Source organism: Oryza sativa, chromosome 3 (assembly GCF_034140825.1).
Source record: "Oryza sativa Japonica Group chromosome 3, ASM3414082v1".
In the NCBI taxonomy this organism is placed as follows: domain Eukaryota; kingdom Viridiplantae; phylum Streptophyta; class Magnoliopsida; order Poales; family Poaceae; genus Oryza; species Oryza sativa.
Window position 1 is genome coordinate 12,617,471 of NC_089037.1, and position 19,842 is coordinate 12,637,312.

Below are 19,842 nucleotides of genomic sequence, written 5' to 3' on the forward strand. Positions count from 1 at the left end.
CACCCTCACTGGATACATCGCTTTTTATATATTACATGAGTGTACCAACTCTTGTTTGTATATTATATTAGTGTACCAACTCTTGTTATGAATTATGACGACAGATTGCATGCCATTGGCTCATGAGTAGAGCATTATTGGTTCAGTAGCAGCAGTTTGTGCACCCGTAACATCTAGTTGGATCCAAATGGAGCCACACTTAGCCGGTTAGCCCACACATCTTATTGCAGAATGCAGAGTTGTTGATTAGATCTTTTTTTAAAAAAAAGCTTTTGATACCAGATGAGGTGTGATAAGGAAACAAACCAACCTGATGCTTGCTCGGACATCACTAAGACACCAACCCTTATCTAGCTAACTCGTCTGCCATTTGCATCATCGTATATATATGAGTGAGCATCACTGAATCTTAACATGAAAATAAATTATGTGCCATGTAACTTATCAGTAAGCACTTCCTAAAAGTTATCGATTAGAAAGTCACCTACTTAGTGATAATTTAAAGTGGGAACTGCATGCTTCAGTGCTTGTGCACATATGCTCTGTTTCAAAGTGGTAGGAACTATGGAAGAAGTATATGTTTGTTTTTAAAGTAAGTATGCAGCCATGCTAGTAGTTGGTTTCTTTACTGAAGATAAATTACGCCATATATAGTTATTGTACACAGCCAAATTAAGTGGATTGATCCATTGAATGTGGACGCAATACATCGATAGCATCCCCATGTATAGTTTAATTAAGCACTACTAGATTAAGAGTGATGTCTTATACTGCCTTAAGCAAGACCCAACACCTAATAAAGCGGTGTGGCTTTCCGGCAAGGAACGGCAGCAGAGCATCATGATCAGATCAGCCAAAAGCTTCCTTGTCTCCTCATCTCCCTTTCTTCAGAGTTCAGAACACTAGAGTAGAGCTAACACTAAGCTGACATACAATGATTGTCTTGTGCCATCCATGGCAATAAGCACCATCACACCATAGTTAATTTTAATTAGCCGAAGCGATCGAGACGCGATTAGCGACAGGTAGGTATAAAAGAATTGATGTTTGTGCAACTGCGCATATGACAATGTAGCATCGATCGTCTCCTCCGATTGACAAAGAAAAATAAAGGCTCATTTGAAATTCATGACTTTAAAAAGAACGATATATCATGTCGTTGGAACTTAATTACTTTCGTCCCAAAATATAAGAGATTTTAGGTGAATATAAATATGAACAATAAGCAAAATCCCTCATACTCTAGGACGGAGAGAGTATATTACAGGAATTATTTTTTGTACGGGGATATTACAATAATTATTTGATCCACCCGAATTCGTAAGGAATGTTGTGGCAAAAAAAAAACATGAGGCTAGGCATCTTACGGCTTGTTCGGTAACTCGAGGGAAGGAGATTGGGAGTTTACACAAAGGAATTGATGATGAGATTAAGATGGGAATTTGATTTTAATCCTAATATCTTGTTTGGTAGAGGTGATGGAAATTGATAGGGAGTTTAGTTGGAGATTAGGCCATTAATAAAATCGGATGGCTGAGATTTAATTAGACAAAGTAAAGGAGTAATTCCCTCCCAATTACCTGCCCCTACCTAGGTATTGAAAAGGAGGGAGTTCCTTCCTCAATTCCCCATCCTCATCCCACCAAAATTCCCATATCTCCCAACTAAACAAAACACCTAATAGCCTCATCCCTCTAAACTTCCAATCCCTCAAAAAAAAACTCCCACCAACCAAACAGGCCGTTAGGGCATACTCTAAAGAGCTAATTGAGCTTAGCTACTCCACGTTTTTCGTTAGTACGTTTTTCAAATTGCTAACGATATGTTATATAAAGGTGCTTTCAAAATTAAATAAATCCATTTTTTAAGTTTTAAATATATAGTACACAATTTAATTATATGCTAATAATGTATCTCGTTTTACGTGCAAATAATAAGCCAAAATCAAACAGAAAGAACACGCCCTTACTAGTTTTCCTCCAAAATTATATCGAAACGGGTCATTCCATATAAGTTCTAAAGAATTTTGTGGAAGCCACACAATCATTTGTTGCAAAGAACTGATTAGGATTATTTTTCATAGGATTTCAGCCTCATAGATTCTCTCCACTTCTCAATGTTCCAAAGGAGCACTTATAATATATATATATATATATATATACGAGTATAATAAACTGCGTGCGTGATGATGATGTGCAAATGCTTAATGTTGTGTTGGTTAAATTTGCATTCTCGGCTGGCCGAACTGCTTGGTTGGTGCTTGGCGAATCGGATGAGAGATCGTCAGTACTGAAAGAGTGACAGGGGATAGGTCGATGGTGTCATGCGCTTCGCTTTCTGCGCGCGGTGAGTCGATGCCTCGATGGAGCACATCAGATGGGATCCGGATTGATTGCTGATTAGGTAGGCCAGGATGATGAAAGAAATCATTATTGGAAGCAATTCATTTAGCAGCTAGGAGGGTGACTGTTGACGGGGATGTCCACACAACACGCCGGCCTGTGCAGAGGGCAATCAGTGCGAGCTTGTTGATTTCCCAAATTATTTTTAAAGAGGGAATTAGGGGAATTTGGATGTGTAAATTCGTCGACAGTGCTATGCAACAGTCAGAAATTAAACCGATATGAAATCAAGCTTGTTTCCCCAGAAGAATATATAAAATTCAATGAAGTGTGCCTTTAGTTGATGTCATTTGAAGTGAGTATTGTAAAGAATATATAAATAATCGTTTAATTTCAAGCGTCAAGCGCATCTGGTGTAGTGGTATCATAGTACCCTCCCACGGTACTGACCGGGGTTCGATTCCCCGGATGCGCATCAATTTTGCACTTCTTTTTTTCGTCACATTTTGTTAGTTATTTTTTCTTTTCGGCCACATTTCGTAAGGTTTGAGATGAAATTTGAAAGCCCATTGAAATCGTTGCCACTTTTCCTTTTATCTTCGCAACGAGCCTGAAATGCAACACGAAGAAAAGCAAGCCCTCACGTACGTTTCGTTAGTTCTTTTTTCTTTTCGGCCACATTCGTAAGGTTTGAAATGAAATTTGAAAGCCCATTGAACTTTTCCTTTTATCTTGGCACAAGGAGCCCGAAATGCGACACGAAGAAAAGAACGCCTCACGTCATAGGAAAAGGAGAGAAGGAAAGACACGCAGATGAGCCGGTGTGGTGGGCGTGGGCCTGATGAGCTGCTCTGATCCTCCCAAAATATTAATGGACCGAAATTGCGAATGGTGGGCTTTGTGCCATATCGCAACAAAAGCTTTACGATTTTCAGTTGGTTACGAGTGAACATCTTTGATCACAATATTATCTTATAATATTTGAACTCCATAAATAACATTTGAAATTAATTTTACGTGCGTGTGGCTACATATCTTCCATGTAATGTTTTTTAAACTTCCAGTAAAAAATATTTGATTACTAGGATAAGATCTAATCAAATATTTAACATTCTGACTATAAGGACATGTACAACGGTTTTTATTAGTGGTTTCTCTCTATTATCATGCAAGTAATTTTGATATAGGTGGGCTTTGTGCCATATCGCTTACTAGGATATGTCACATCCACCCAAAATCTCTTATATTATAGGACGGATGGAGTACAATGAATCTGGATAGACTGTCTGACCAGATTCATTGTACTAGAATATGTCACATTCACCAAAATCCCTTATATTATGGGACAGAGGGAGTACTTGTTTATATGAAGGCCTGCGTTTTTACTATGCTTAAAATAAGCTATCGACTTATTCTAATACTAGTAGATGTTAAATTTTTTTTAAAAGAAACAAAAATTGGAGAGAGAGAAATTGTGAGTGTTTTAGGGATTAAACACGGAACCTCGGGTTGAAATGACACACGCCTTGCCACAACACTATCAAGTGCATCTTAATGTTAAATATTTTTGAAGAGGTAGTTAAACTAACGGAGAAATTAATTAGCTTCATGTATATACTCTCTTTCGTCCCATAAAAAATCAATCTAGTACTAGATATGACACATACTAGTATTATGAATCTAGATATATATTTATACAAATTCGTCGTACTAAAATATGTTATATTTAATTATATATTTATTTTTTTTACGGAGGGATTATACACCTGTGCTAGAGTGCTAGACGACGGAGTACCTAACTTGCATGGCAGTACTAGCCCTCAGCAGTGTACTATACCAGTCCACACATCATCATCATCCCTACGACGAAGACGCCAAATCGCTCGCCGCTAGTACGGCGCAGCAGCAGGCGCATGCATCATCACTCATCAGCAGCCAGAGCCAAAATGGATCAACCCCCCCCCCCCCCCCTCCCTCTCCCCCCGAGCGCAGCAGCGCCGCACACACCGCTACGACTACGGCAGCATTGCATCGCGCCAGCGCCTCCTCCGGCCGGCGACGCGAGGCCCCTCGCGCGCGTCGGAGCTTGCATGCATGTGATCGGGTCGGGACGCGCGCGCGTTGAACGCAGCCATGCAGGCGCGGGCGCCGATCGTCGCGCGGGCCGGGGACGCGACGATATATATTCTAAACTCTTGAAATTAACATCCTCTCGTTATCTGTAGGATTATCAACGAATCGAGAGTCCGTGAAAAATCCGAGCTTCCAAGCAGACTCAGTTCAAGCTTGAATATCATCAAGCCTAATTAGCTCATAATAAGTGGTGCACTTATATTTTGAGGATGATTCTCAATAAAAAAAATAACTCATTTAATTCAATCATATTAATGAATAAGTACAAAAAGATAAATACATGATACCAATATAAACTATTTCATTGCATGGATACATATAAATGGTACTCTCTCGTTCCTAAATTATAGACGCCTCATTTTCTTAAATCGAACTCGATAATTTTTACTAGTGATCATATTAATATCTATGCTAAATATTGTGCATGTGTATTATCTAAAAAAGGTATTATGCACGTTATATCACTAGATTTATGTTTTGAAGTACTTTCATGTGATGCTAATTTCATATTCATTGAAAACATAGCATGTAATAAATTATTATTCAAAATATGTCACTAAAGAACATGTAAATATGATTTGATAAATAATAAATAAAATATACATGTTAGGCTTGACAGGAGGTCAAGAGCTCGGCTCGACAAAGCTAGCAAGTTTTGATATATATAGGCTCGAGCTCAGCTCATCTGGAGCTCGAGCTGAGCTCGTATCAAGCATAGAGTGAGTCAGATCGAGCAGCTTATGAGCTGAGCCCCCAAACCTTTTTTTTACAGCCCTAGTTAAATTGTATATCAATCACATGGGAAATGATTCTGAGGCGGGCGATGGCGCGATCGATAGGCCGGCTCGCTACGGAGCAGATGCGGGCACACGCATACTATTGCATTACGTTACTCTACGCTGCGGTTTGATTGACTCTTTTGTTGCATACTATTGGGAAAGTGTTTCATTCCTTGAAGGGATATACCTCGTTTCGTGTATGTCATCTTCTACCCTATAATTCACCAACACAGTTCTACATTCTTCATACTTCATTCATCAAATCCAACGACTTGTATCATCCGCGCTTGAACCAACGGATCTGATGGACTCCACCGCCCTCCTCACGTACGGTTGCCAAATCCACCCCCGACCCACCTCTCTCTCGCGCTCCCAGACCCGCGTCCTCTCTCCGTCCGCGGTCCGCCCGAAATTTTCTCCGACGGCGGCGCCTCCGCCCACGATCTCGCGCATCCCTCCCCCTCTCGCCCTCCCAGGACCGCACCTCACCGCCGCCGCCGCTCGCGATAAGCCGTCGCTGCCGATTCCTCCCGATCCCTCAGCCCACCGCCGCCACCCGATCCCTCAACCCACCGCCGCCAGTGAGCCGTGCGCACCTTCTTCTCCGGCCGAGGCGTGCAGTCGCGCCGCCGTCCCTCCGCCTTGCTGATCTCCTCCGGCAACGCGCGGCCGCCTCAAGCACCACCCGCCGTCTCTCCGAATCGCACTCACGCGGTCCCTTTGTCGTTGGAAGGTACAGAGCCCCTCGTCCCCCATCCCCCTCTCCCTTCTCTCTCTCTCCCCCATCCCTAATATGTAAGTCTCCTCTCACCCAATCAGTCACCCCGCCACCGATCTTTCATTTACAGCGCGACGGGGTCCGCCGCTGCGTGCCTAGGATTCATCGTTGCAGCATTCAATCATTTTCTTTCTCTGTGTTTCACTGAATGTGTGGTTTCAAATTTCCATGTCCGGGAGGTGCTCGATTAAATGCAGTATAAACAGTCTTACATTCAGTTCATCAAACAATTTTGTCCTCAATGTGTGGTTTTGTACTCTATCTGTGCACAAGGTAGAAATTTTCAAATTGTAGTTGCATTATCAGATATATTGTCGGCTGAAATTAGATTGTGAGGGGTATTTGATGCTTTCTGTGCATGAATGAATTTAAAAGGCTACGAACTAATCTGCATGCTACTATCTTTTTTTTTTTTGGCTTGGTATACAGAATGCTTAGTTGTCTGGGACAACAAGCTAAATTGGATAAGGCAGGGACATCAATTTCCACCTCGCCGATCTTGCGGCGCCGTTGATACCGTAGAACGTCTATTTCACCTGCGCTGCCCATGTTGTCATCCACGACCACACTGCATCTCCGTCCTCGACCTCCGCCTGTCACTGACGACCATCCAGGAAAGTCTCCCTCGCAGCGAATTTATGTTTACCAGTTACATGTTTCAGTTTATAACTACAAGTACTAAATGATGCTGTTCTAGACAATTTATGTTTCAGTATGTTGTACTTCAATACGTTTTTCTGAAAATGTCAAGTAGGAAACATTCCTTCCCTCAGAAATCACAGAGAATTTGTTCGAAAGTGACTGAAAGAGAGAGTTGAAAATAAGAATGAATCTATTCTTGCTGATTATTATTTTACATTGGCCACATGTATGTCAAAAGGGGAAGTATGGGATCAGATAATTCAACATGTATATATTTACAGTATTTTCACTGTTACACTGTACTCCATTATTTTTGTTTATCTGGTGATTGATTATCAACATTGTTGTTGAGAACTACAGAAGGGGAACAAAGGTTTGTCTTTTCTTTTCTTTCTTGAGAGCAGTTTAATTCCAGCAGGGGCTCTAGAAGTTTGCAGCTCGATCTCGTCTGCAGCCCATCAGGTTCTAATTCATGAGTTTTAGATTTGTTTAGTGGAGTATAAAACTTCATTTCTTCAGGCAAAATGATCAAAATAGCCGCATTGTCTTGCTGGTGTACTTAGATAGTTCGATGCACTTCCTGGAACTCTGTAAAAGGGAAACATGTCGTACCAGTACATGATTGTTTTTGTTTATTTCACAACTATTTAAAGAAAGTTGGTGGATTTTCTTCTGTATTTTTTGGTGGAATGAGAACTTTGACCTAGCTGTCTGAAAATATCTTCTCATTGCTTGTGAGTCAAAATAATGGCATTACAGTTCAACCATTTTGGATGCAAAATTTAATTAGATGATAACAGAAATATTCCTGCTCAGGATAACTAAAATTTCATATTATAGTGATAACGATGCTGAAATTTCTTATATCAACGGAGTAAGTAGTGTGCCTGTTGTTTGTCTGTTTTTGCCTTACTTTCCTGAAATATACTCATGCGAAACAACAGATAATTCTGATATATTGCTCTATAATCATAATATGTCTGCACTACCATGGATGAATAAATTGAGTTTAGGTTTTTTATTGCAACCTTGTATCTTGCATGAGTGGTGTTTTTTATTAACAAGATATTTTGGATCCTTTTTGTGCGTGAGAAGAGATACAGCGGCCATATGATTTTCAACTACTCTTATACGGGACTGCTACTCTTATGCACACCATGTTTATTATATATTTACCTCCAGCATAGTGATAGATCCAATTTTTATCTTGAATGGTGCTTCAAGCACCGTATATGTGGGGTTATTTTTTGGCCCTTATTTTTTTAAATCTTCCTTCCTCTTTTCTTTGTATAAAAATATAAGATGCGGCTCGAAATGTATTGTTTTTTATATGGTCATCGGCCTGTCCTTGTTTGGTTTCATATATGAGCTTTTCTCCTCCAACATCTTATTATGTATGGCATTTCCAATAACTTTTTGCAATGTCATCTCGATGGCTTGCATATATATGATATTGACGGGAAGGGCCTGTAACTATAGGGGGTACCATGATTGTGTTGGATTGCTTTGACCTTTACAGAACATTATTTTTCAAGAAAAAGAAATATAGCTGTATTTTGATATCATCTTTTCTTGTATTGCAGGTTCTATATTCCGTAACTCGCCGCGTTTGGTGTCTACGTTTGGACTATATCTTACTGATTTACATTAGGGGCTAACTGGTGTTCAATTTTTCATTTCATTCCTACCTCTAAAGATAGGTACTGTGGCATGGAAGATACATGTTTCTGTGCAAGCTAAATCACACTTATGCATAAATGCATGGTTAATTACTTTATCTCCTCGGTTAATCTACACAACTTTATTGCCAAAACTTGATGGTATGAAGAGAAGTCTCAAGGGATTAATACATGATTATGCTTTTCAGTGCTTTTAAAAAATGTTGGCCTTCAGTAAAACATGCTGGATGATGTGCTGAGAACAAACTGAAGGTGCTGAGATCTATGCAGTACCTGTTTTCTGATCTGATCTATGTATTGTACTTGTGAGAGATGATGGCACGTATGAATAATGAAAATCGATGTTATTATTTTCTTTCTGAGGTAGTACTGTATTGTGTTTTATTTATAAATTTTATTTGAGGTCAAATATCAATAAGGCTGCGTTTGTTTATTGAGGTTTCCAACCTCCACTGCCTCGTTTCCCGTACGCATGCTTCCCTAATCATTAAGCGTGTTATTTTTCATAAAAACAATTATATACAGAAGTTGCTTTAAAAAAACCATATTAATCCTTTTAAAAGTATTTTTAGCTAATACTTAATTAATCACGTGTTAATTCATCGTTCCATTTTACGAGTGGAGGGAGTGGTTTCTTTTAGGGAACACAACCTAAATATACCGGGGAAAAAATGGAAGCTGAACAGATAGAGAGAAAAATATTAGGAAGAAAAAAAAATTGAAAGGTGAATGGACATGGAGGGGAAAACATAGAAAGGTGAATCGATACGATGCATAGATCATAGAAAATTTCTAAAATGAAATTTAAAAGTTATTAAAGACAATGATATTGTACCGTAGCGTTTAGCACGGGTATATTACTAGTCTAAATTATTAAAAAATTAGCAAGATAAATTAATATAAAATATATTACTCTATAAACATGCAAGTTAAAATTCAACTTATACAAGTTGTAACAAAAATAACAAATATAATTATAAATGTACGATTACTTTTTTCAGTTTAATTTATTTTTCTGTTGCAATTTGTAGAAATCGAATTTGGTATAGCGGTTTGTGGTATTTCACACTATGTATTACTCTTTATTACTCCCTCCGTCCCATTGTAAGTGCTGCCATGATTTTCTGTGCCAAATTTTGACCGTTCATCTTATTTAAAAATGTTTTAAAAAAATTCGAGAACATAAGTCACGCATAAAGTACTAATCAGATTTTATCATCTTATAGCAATAAAAATACTAATTATAAAAATAATTCAAATAAGACGAACAATTAAAGTTGGGTACGAAAAACTTATGATTGCATTTAAAATAGGACGGAGGGAATATCAAATATTTTGATAACTATTTAGATGATATTTTCTCTAGAGATGAAAGTCCATATCTGATCGGTATGCTCAGGGGAGCTAGCTACCAGTAGTATGGCTGCAGCCTGCAGGGGGTACATTCTGCCAATGGCATGTGAGTGTACTTTCCAAAGCGCTCGGCTCTCTCCCGATCGACCGCTCGATCATATTCATATCGATCGCGCCCTCGCCGCCGTCACGTGAGCCTTGGGAGCTAGTTTACCGCCCCCGAGAATCCTAGACACCGTTTTGTACACACAGAGCCTGCATATACGAACAATGGCGCATGTACGTATGTACGCATGTGACCGACGCCCCCCTGATGGGTCAGATCGATACACCACGTACCTATACCTGACTACCTGAGTACGATTTGCACCTACGTCACGCGCTGCATGCGCCAAATGTACGTCGAAATTAATTTGAAAGCATTTCGCATAAAGAAATTAATTAGAGACACACACGGACGTGTATGGTATAGGATCGAATTGAAGTTATACCGTACTATCTCCGTTTCAGGTATAAAACGTTTTGATTTTGGTTAAAGTCAAACTGCTTTAAGTTTGACTAAGTTGGTAGAGAAAAATAAAAATATTTTCAACCCAAGACAAATTTATTAAAAAATATTCAATTATTGATTTGATATGAAACTAATTTAGTATTATAAATATTATTATATTTGTCTACAAACTTGGTTAAACTTAAAACAATTTGATTTTGACCGTCTTATATCCTGAAACGGAGGGAATACTAGCTATATTGCAGTATTGCTGATTAAAGATCGGATTATAAGCTAGGTAAGGAATAATGGATATTTAAACTCATATATACCAGGCTCACAGGCTGCCTATATGTGTATGGATCAGCCGTACGTACGTTGTCACGCTAACTCGTCTGACACCCACTACTACAGATATGGTTTTTCCATACAGCTGAGAACCAACTTTCCATGCGGTTGTGCCAACCGCATGGACGAAATCGTCTGTAAAAATCACCCTTTTTGCATGCGGCCGGCGCAACCGCATGCGAAAATCCTATTTTCGCATGCAGTTGCTTATACCGGCCGCATGCGAAAATAAATTAAGCAAACAAAAAAAATAAAATCGAAAAAACCCCAAACCAAACCCTAGCCCGCCACCGGAGCGCCGTATCCACGCCGCACGCCGTCGCCGGCAGCGGATCCATCGCTCCCGCCACCCCCCGCCGTCGCCGGCGCCGGATCCGTCGGCGGCGGCACCGGATCCGTCACCCCCACCGCTCGGCGTCGTCGTCGGCGGTGGATCCGTCGCCCCTGTCGCCCAGCGTCGTCGCCGGCGGCGGATCCATCGCCCCCGCCACCCATCGTCATCACCGGTGCCGGATCCGTCGGCGGCGGCATCGGATCCGTCGCCCCCGCCGCGGCCGTCGTCGTTGTCGGCCACCGAGCCGAGGTTGCCAAGCCGCCGCCGCGACCCCGCTGCGAGCCCGCCGCCGCCGTAGCCGCTCCCGCCGCCCGCCGTCGCTGCTCCCACCGCGGCCGTCGTCGGCGGCGGCGGATCCGTCGCCCCCGCCGCCCAGCGTCGTCGCCGGCGGCGGATCCATCGCCCCCGCCACCCATCGTCGTCACCGGTGCCGGATCCGTCGGCGGCAGCATCGGATCCGTCGCCCCCGCCGCGGCCGTCATCGTTGTCGGCCGCCGAGCCGCCGCCGCCGCCGTAGCCGCTCCCGCCGCCCGCCGTCGCCGCTCCCACCGCGGCCGTCGTCGTTGTCGGCCGCCGAGCCGCTGCCGCCCACCGCCCGCTGCTCGACGCCGCCTACCGCCCGCTGCTCGGCGCCCCCTCGTTGGCCACGCGCAAAGGAGAGAAAGAGAGAGAGAGGAAGAGAAAGAGAGTGAGAGGAAGAGAAAGAAAAAGAGAGGGGTGAGGATATCAGAGAGAGGAGACAGAGAGAGAGGAGAGGAGGGGAGATGAAAATTTTTGAAGTGGTGAGGAGGGAAAAAACTGAAAAAACTGTTGATATTTTTGCATGTGGACCAATTTTTGCATGCGGCTCCTTAAGTGGTCCGCATGTAAAAATAAGCATTAAAAAATTAATTAAAAATGTGAGAACTTCGAATAAAATTTTATGGTCTTAAATAAACTCATATGAAAAAGTTGCCAAAAATAAAGTTGTAGAAGTCGTTGAGATCTACCAATTTTCTTTTGGTCATTTCTCTATCCGAGTTTGATTGAACTATATAAAATTTAAATTTTAAAATATAAGAAATTCAAATAGTTTTTTAGGTAGTAAATGATTTCAAATGGAAAAGTTATCAAAAACAAAGTTGTATAACTTATCAAGATCTACAACTTTTGTATTGGTCATTTTTCTATATGACTTTGTTTGAACAGTCTGAATTTGAATTTCAAATTATAACAACTTCAAACAACATTTTCAGATACTAAATGATTTCAACTGAAAAAGTCGTCAATAACAAATTGGTGTAACTCATTAATATCTATAACTTTTATTTTGGTCATTTATTCATCCGACAAAGTGATTTGTAAGATTATTCACAAAATGTACATATCTATTATATAGTTTTATAACTATAAGAGAGAGATGTAAATTTTGTGAAAATGTTAGTATCACTTTGTCAAATGAAGAAATGACCAAAATAGAAATTATAGATATCGATGAGTTATACAACTTTGTTGTTGTTGACTTTTTCAGCTGAAATCGTTTATTGCTTCATAATATTATTTGAAGATTTGAAATTTAAATTTTAAATTGATAAAACAAAGTTACAAGAAAAAATGGCCTAAATAATAACAGTAACAACACAATAACATGATAGAGCATGATTTTAGAAACATTTAGGAAAAAGAATCATCCAATTTGGAGTTCGTATGAGTGAGATACACTAGTTTCAAATTTTCAAATTTTTCAAATTTTATTTTCGCATGCGGGCGCTTAAGTGAGCCGCATGGAAAAATCGATTTTTTCATGCGGGCGCTTAAGTGAGCCGCATGCAAAAATAACATTATTTTTGCATGCGGACCTCTTAAGAGACCCGTATGGGAAAATCGATTTTTCTATACGGGCTTCTTAAGGAGCCGTTTGCGAAAATGCCGCGTGATTTTTGCAGGCGCCACTAGTTATGGTCCGTTTGCAAAAATCATGGGGTCTCGTATAGAAAAATCACTTTTGTAGTAGTGACCGTCAGTCTTCGTCACAAACTGATCATGCATTGCATGCATGCCCCATGGTGACCCACGTGACGGCGTCTCGATCCATATCGTGCCATGCGTGCGTGCTTGCTCGACTTGTGTGATAGCTATAAGCTGCATATTAAATATTGTTTGTTCTGTATTTCTGTTGCCATGCCTGAGCGGTACCGTAGGCGTCATCCATGGTTTAATTATCCTTCCATGGTTTAATTTACGTATTTTTCCCCATATAATTAAGACGCTAGTGTTGATCCATTACATCAGCGTCGTGTACTCTAATAGTAATACATATGTTGTGCAAGAAATTAATTGCTCCATTCCCTAGTTGAATACCTAAAAGGAATATTAATTGCTTTCGAGAATAATCTTTTTCTTTAAATCAAAACACCTAGCTCCCTCCATTTAAGAATGTAAGACGATGGCTATATTTTGCTATAAATTAACCTTCTATAAGATTGATCAATTTTTTTTTAAAAAAACAAACATAGCAATATTTTTAACACCAAGCAAATATAGGAGTATTAATATATTCAATGGTGGATTTAGTTCACTTTGTTACCATTTTCAACCCTACCAATATTTGTCATTATCAAATTTTGGATGTTTTAGTGTGACTAAATTTTGGTAAAGTTTTTTTTTTGAGTGGAAGCTTCCGTTTTTTTTCAAAATTTGGTATAGTAGCAATGGCAAGAATGTGTTTAGTTTGTTGCCCTTCTAAAATTTAGCAATACGAAAACTTGGTAAGATTAAAAATGAAACAAAGTGAACAATCTCTTAATAAAATTCATTTGACATCATAGATGTTATTACATTTTCTTTGATTAAACTTATAGAAGTCCGACTTGAGATAAAACCAAAACATCTTACCTTCTGAAATGGAGGTAGCTAGCTAGGTAGCTAGATTGCAAGAACAGAATATATATACTCCGATTCATATATATACTTACGTCCAGCAAGCTGAAAATAATAATAATAATAATAATAATAATAATAATAATAATAATAATAATAATAATAATAATAATAATAATAATAATAATAATAATAATAATAATAATAATAATTGTATATGTACTGATCGATACATAGTATGATCTACTCCTATATATATATAGCTGCGTACGTACATGTTTGGACTTAATTAGTAAGGACAGATATTTGCTGTAACAAAAAACTATATTACGACAAGCCACGCGCATCTCTTTCTTGCAAGTTGCATTTGGCATTCTTCGTCTTTCACCTTGATTTGTGTTTGTGCTTGCAATAATTGGTGGGAACCGCTAGCTAGCTATCTCTAGTTCTCTACTAGCTAGGAGTAGCTACTTGTGTGAAAGATATTTGCCCCTGTCTTAGAATATATGAGGAGGATTCAAGGAACACAATAAGTTCATGTATGTCGCAAACAAAACCAGCATATATTTCGACCATTCCAGATCTGTCTTGAGTACCCATTTGAATTTTTCATATATGTAGGAGTTCCATGTTGGCTTTTCATGCTTAACTAGTATTATTGTTATATGTACATGCTTGTCTACGTACGTGCATATGACCGAGAGCAGTTGTTCACTAATTAAGGCCATGTTTAAGTTGTTACCCTGGAAAAAACAAACAAAGAACAAGCAAATTAGCAAGTTATGGTGCATGCATGGTTATTAATTTTCATCATATAAATTTCCTTTTCTCCCCTAAAGTTTACTGGTTTCTTCATTTGCCTCTTATTTATTCTTACTACAATGGTATCTAGCTAAGTGCCAACAGTACAGGCCTACTACATGTTAGTGGGGCTCCATCAGAGACAAATATGGAAATTGCTCTATTTCCATGGTATTTAATTTACAGACAATCATGTATATACTAGTACATCTGTTCAAAAATACAGGATATATTTTGACCGTCCAAAAATAAGCTATATGACCGTAAATTTGATACTAACAGTACTATATATTTTCCTTATGATTACAAAATTATAGTCATAAGAAAGTACTAACAGTATTATTTTATGGTAAAATCTAGATACTATTAGATTAATAGTTGATTAAATCTTAAAATTGGATAGTTAAAATATGTCTTATATTTCTGAACGGACATCATATATCTTTGTCGTATAAAAGAAACAACAAATTAAGGGGTCCATTTTTCTAATACTAGAAATCAAGAAATGGAAAATAAGACAAGTAGGTACCCCTCACCCAATTAAAAGAGTTATTTTCATGCAGCAAGCAACAAGAGCATGCATGCAAGGCATGCAGGACAAAAGGTCAAGCCCTCTGCAAGGATATATACATGGGGGCCTACAGCTAATAACGTACGCGTGACCGCGTGATGAGTACTGTTACTTTGTTGCCACTCCATCTATCTATACGCAACAAACCTCAACAACAGTCGGAGTTCACGAGATGTTTGTCAAAGCCCCATATATGCAGCCAAACCCAACTGCACAAGAGTACTCTGCAACTCCCTGCTGCCAGCTCTCTCTCTCTCTCTCTCTCCCCCAAATCAGTCCCCCTTACTGTACCTTCTCTCTACATTAATATGGTTACACACCACACTACCAATCGAGAGAGCTTCAATTCTGCCTGAGAGTTAGAAGAGAGATCGATGGTTATCACCAATAGCTTATCATCATATTGGTAGTAAGCTAGCCCCACATACAAGATGCTGGAGTATGTAGCTGGTCCAACACGTTCTAGCTGAAGTTAGAACATATGTGTGGAATAATAATTAATCCAGTTAGAAAATGACGTAAACCAGCAGGAAAAGTACATTATATGTACGACGATATATGATCAATGATCTAGCTTAGCTAGGAGTAGTTCTGAACATGCATGCACATTGGCACATTTGCGTACTAATATATAGTTGCTATTATTGTAGAGACTACGTACGTGTTGTGATCTGAGGCGATAAGATTCATTAACGGACGTACGATTACGACTTGGAGTAATTAATTAAGTCTTGATTTTAAGTGAAGACTAGGAGGGCTATGCCTAGTGTGGCCCAAAACCATGTACAGCTCAGCAACATATTCCCTGCATGCACCCTAACACGGGCGAGAGAGAGATCGATGAAAAGGGTTGTTTGCCCAATAAAATAGGGGAATGTGTATGTGGAATGTTGCTGCGCATATGCCATCAAAGACAGTGATACAAAGCTAGCTTAGGTCACCTCAGGTTGATAGACGATGGATGTGAAAATTTTTCTGTGCACACAAGAGGTATAGTTAGGGGGTGTTTGGATGGGTCTGTCATATCGAATATTTAGACACTAATTAAAAGTATTAAATGTAAACTAATGATAAAATTCATTTCATAATTCTGGACTAATTCGCGAGACGAATCTATTGAGCCTAATTAATCTATGATTAGCCTATTTTATGCTACAATAAACATTCTCTAATTATAGATTAATTAATTAGGCTTAAAAAATTTATCTCACGAATTAGCTTTCATTTATATAATTAGTTTTGTAAGTATAGTTTATATTTAATACTTTAAATTAGTGTCAAACATCCGATGTGACAGGGAGTTTAGTCCCTAAATCCAAACATCACATTAGATATGTGTAGCCGTGTAGGAAAGGAGGGAAGGGGGATGGCGGAGGCATATGCGTCACATTCGATTCTCTCCGGCGGCCTACACAAACAGCTTTTCAGCCAGCTTACACGACCCCTCTTTTCATTTTTTTATTATTTGTTTTTTTGGAAAACCTACACGACCCTTCCCCTCTTGGTGGCCGATCTGGCCGGACCGGGCAACAGTCAAATCTATCGATCCAGGATCGATCGTATCAGGCATAATAGAATCTTACTTACTTAAGCTTACTTAGGTGGTGTTTTTTTCTTCTAAAGATGAAGATAAAGATTAAGTTTTTTACGCAAAACGATATGGTATTAACGTATGATTGATTGAGTTTTAATTATTACAAACTTAAAAAATATATTAATATGATATTTTAGAGTAACTTTCATATAGAAAGTTTTCGCACGAAACACACCGTTTGAAAATTTAAAAACGTGCCACAAAAATCTTAATCTTCATCCAACTTTTGTTGGAGAAAAGAACAGGAACTTATTACTCCTACCATATGTGGCAACTTAATTACTGGCCGGCAGATAGCTTAGGTTTAGCTGGTTAATAAAAAACCGCCTGTAGCTTGGTTCTCGGTGCATGACGGTACTGCATGTAAGTATATAGTAGAGTACTCCCCCTATTTTAAAATGTTTGATATCGTTGACTTTTTAGTACGTATTTGACCATTTGTCTTATTTTAAAATTTTAAGTAATTATTTACTCTTTTCATATCATTTGATTCATTGTTAAATATACTTTCATGTACACATATAGTTTTACATATTTCACAAATTATTTTGAATAAGACGAACGGTCAAACATGTGCTAAAAAGTCAACGGTGTTAAACATTTTGAAACGGAGGGAGTATGTAATAGTAGCCCGACCGATCGAGAGTTAAAAACTGTCGAGACTGCATGCCGTTTACTCAACCGCGCGCGTACTGCTCGTTCGCGATCGAGTCGATCGCGAGGAGGATATCGTCATATCGATGCATGGCAATGCAAGTCCGCCCGGGCGGCACGCGGCAATACACGCGTTACCTCGTCGATCAGGCGCTGAGGTGGCTAGCTAGCGAGGCATGCGGCCGTCGCCGATCGGCGATCGGTGGGTCACGTCGTCGCGCGCGCGGTCGATTTAGCCTGCTCGATCGTCTCACGATCGATCGAGAGAAGCGCCGCCGGGCGACTGTACGAGATGGCCACGGTCGCGGCCGGTTGGATGCATGTATATATGGTAACGGGCGTAGTATACGCGCGCGTGCAGGCGCTGGGGTCGCGCGCCGGCCAGCCACCACCGCCACTGGACGGAGTGTGGAGTATGTTCGAACGTGTACAGCGAGCGACCGTACGTGGGCGATTTGAAAATTGGGGCCGTGCTGTGTCGTCGTCGTGATCGATCGATCGATCGATGGACGCGCGCGGGTCCAGTCGATTCGTACGACGTTTGTGTGTGTATGATGCCTTCCCGGGATGGGGTTGTCGTTCGTATGCATATATAGGTAGAGATTAGTTATATTGTACCGCTACGGTACTGGTTGTAGTCTCTAGCTACGAATCCACGGTGCATCGCGTCAACTGTTGAGATTATAGGCATATAATGATTTAATCTATTTCATAAATAAATCATGACATTACAGATGAAAACTAGCACGAACGCATCATTAGATCTACACATGTAAACTACACAGTATAACATGAATAGATCAAACATGCGCAACATATTGAACACGTACTGAGGTGGCGTAAAGGCCGGCTGCTCGGTCGAAACTTTTCGTAGGCGTCTACGAAGGCACGCAGCACGCGAGCGAAGAGGAAGACGAGCCGTCGCGGACGAACAGGGAGCAGTCGCGCAACGCGCTTCCAAAAAACCTTATTGCCGCCTTCTCCCGGTGCAGGACATCGAAGGCAGAGGTTCCGGAGACCTGCTCTCCCGATCGCAGGTGCACGCCGGCGAGCGGGATGGAGTAACCTACGAGCGACGGCGCAACACAGAGTAGGAGGCAAACCCTAGATTGATTTCGCGTGTGTTGCGTGAAGGCGGCGGCTCGGTTTATATAGAGAAGGGTCGCTTGATCAGGGCGCCCGCACCATCTCCACTGCGCGTAACCGAACCGAATAAGTCGCGCGTAACTTATCCGGACTCCACACCGTTTGCACACACCGGATTTTTCGGAACGTTTCCAAAACAAAAACGAATCTGAATTTGCAGCAAAACAAAACTGCGTTTCCAAAACAAAAACGAATCTGAATTTGCAGCAAAACAAAACTGCAAAAGGAGGCTGCATCTGCAGCAAGGTGAGGAACCAATTTTGACGGACCATTCTACGTACGTCGTACGTTGTGCGCGGGCCCGGCCTGGCGAGCGAGCGCGCACGTGTTCCCCCTCTTCTCTCCACCACACATGCTTCAAGTGGCTAGGAGGGCATCCTCCCTTTTAAGGAGGTCCCCCTTTCCTAGAATAAGCAAGGTGGTACTAAACTCCACATGCATGCCATCCCATGAGGTGGGCTTTTGTGATTTTCCAAAGAATTAATCTTCGAGTGGGCTAAGGCCCATTCATTAATTCCAACATCAACTTTTGGCATGTCGCTTTCCAGATGTCATGTATGTGTAATATAATCAGTCTTGCTGTAAGCTAACGGTCGGGGGTATAGTTATATTATTAGGCCCTTTTTTAATTTTTTTTTTCAAATGTAATACTCTCTCTCCGTTTCAAAATATTTAACGCCGTTAACTTTTTTTAATATGTTTGACCATTCATCTTATTAAAAAAAATTTAACCATTTGATTCATTATTCAATATACTTATATGTATACATATAATTTTATATATTTCTCAAAAGTTTTTAAATAAGACGAACAGTCAAACATGTTTTTAAAAAATCAACCGTGTCAACTATTTAGAAACGGAGGGAGTATAATACGAGTACGTAATAGCATAATTATATCGTCATTAAACTGTAATTGCAATATAATTTTATATATAACCTTTTAAGCTCGTATGTGGCTAGCGGCGTGCACCCTTACGGCTGAAACTGAGAGTTCAAGTCCTCATCCTGTTACACTCTTGATTATTTCCTTTCCCATGCACGCACGAATCTCGATGTGATTTGACGGTCAGATATTTAAAAGTTTTTACGGGCCGGGTGACTCTTAAGCAACTGTCTATTTATAGCTAATTGGACACTTTATTAAGAGAGCTGTAAAATTACTCCTTACGGCTCAAAGATATAAGGGATTTTAGGTGTTATTACAATAAACTTGGACATAGAGTCTGTGTAAATTCATTATAATAGAATATGTCATATCCATCCAAAATCACTTATATTTTAGGACCGAGGAAGTAACTAGAAAGATCAAGCTATTAATTTTGTGGATAGATGTTGCC

The 19,842-nt window shown here is 40.1% G+C and overlaps 1 long non-coding RNA gene and 1 other non-coding gene across 2 annotated transcripts; both read left to right on the forward strand.

The window, feature by feature from the left end:
- The first annotated feature begins 2,746 nt into the window (after window positions 1–2,746).
- Window positions 2,747–2,817, forward strand: TRNAG-CCC (transfer RNA glycine (anticodon CCC)). Its single transcript has one exon. It is a non-coding gene; the product is annotated as a tRNA-Gly (tRNA).
- Window positions 2,818–5,620: 2,803 nt separating this feature from the next.
- Window positions 5,621–8,451, forward strand: LOC4332777 (uncharacterized). The gene is made up of 2 exons (XR_001544033.3): window positions 5,621–5,987; window positions 6,462–8,451. It is a non-coding gene; the product is annotated as an uncharacterized lncRNA (long non-coding RNA).
- Window positions 8,452–19,842: the final 11,391 nt, after the last annotated feature.